The sequence below is a fragment of the Squalius cephalus genome (genome assembly GCF_949319135.1).
Source record: "Squalius cephalus genome assembly, chromosome: 18".
NCBI classification, from domain to species: Eukaryota; Metazoa; Chordata; class Actinopteri; order Cypriniformes; family Leuciscidae; genus Squalius; species Squalius cephalus.
The window spans coordinates 37,080,103-37,081,229 of record NC_137139.1 but is presented as its reverse complement, the minus strand read 5'-3'; the positions used below and the strand labels follow the sequence as shown (position 1 = coordinate 37,081,229).

The following is a 1,127-nucleotide window of genomic DNA, read 5'->3' as shown; positions in this document are numbered from 1 at the left end:
CAAACAAACCTGTTAGCTGCGGTTCTGGATAATGGAAGGATGGGATAAAAAAAAGTTAACACTTACTTTACCAATAATAAAAACAAAAAATTGTTTTGCTTATGTTTACCTTAATCATCGAAGGTCAGAAGCAAGTACATTAGTCAAAGTGAGATTAAATGCATAAAAATGTATGTTTTATTTAACATATTTAGTTATTGGAGGTTTGCATAATATTCTTATTCTGCATTTCAATGATTTTATTCATTTTGAGAAATATTGAATCTTTTTCTTGTGCAAATTAGATGATACTGAAGATATTACTACAAATTACAGCAACACCTCCCTCTTTGCCCTTCCGAAGAGGCTCATGTTTAACACAATAATCTTGAAAGGTGGACCTCATATACGCAATTCTATTATTAAAGCACCCAATAATGACGTGAAACGTGAATGTTTTATATGTCTAAAGCATATATAGTGAATAAACCAGTCTTAATCAACTCACCTTTTTACATAAAGTTTCCTCAGTTGCGTGCACTGGTGACTGGAGGACTGCTGTAACCATTACCCGACTGTTGACCATGTGCTATTTACTGATGTTGACTCGAGAACTACTGGATCACCGAAACATGTTCAATACCTTTAATTTGTTATACTTTATGCTTTTCAGCAAAAGACATCAGAAACATACATTTTACCCCCATTACGAAACCCTCGGCAGGCACACGGTTCTCAGCATGTCGGACACACTGTTCTCAGGTCAGTGCACTGTTGGACTAACCGGAGCGCTGAAGGAGTAAACCCGGCATCATAGGATCATAAATGCAAACTTTTTCAGACGGTTCAGTCCAATTTGGTGAACTGCTTCAGAACCGGTTCAAAAGAGCGATTAATTCGTGAACTGAACATCATTAGAAGAGGAGCTGCAACAATGGAGAATATGGGGAATATATTCAACATTCAAGCATGAAAACCTGCTCTAGTAGAGCCGGAAAACAGCATCAGGACTTCAAACATGGGCTCCAACTAATCACAGCCTTCTGAAGTTTAATATAGCGATTCCATCTCCAAATTTAAAACATCTTGAAATGATAATTTTGACTTGTCTTACACCATTTAAGACATTTTATGACCTTAAATTTGAT

At 36.3% G+C, this 1,127-nt stretch overlaps 1 protein-coding gene across 1 annotated transcript in view; it reads right to left on the bottom strand.

The window, feature by feature from the left end:
• Nucleotides 1-602: 602 nt before the first annotated feature.
• mepceb (methylphosphate capping enzyme b) overlaps nucleotides 603-1,127 on the bottom strand; it is a 10,745-nt gene continuing 10,220 nt past the window's right edge. The window contains exon 5 of the mRNA XM_079848367.1: nucleotides 603-1,127. This exon is cut by the window's right edge and continues 440 nt beyond it. The gene's annotated coding sequence lies outside the window, so the exon portion shown is untranslated.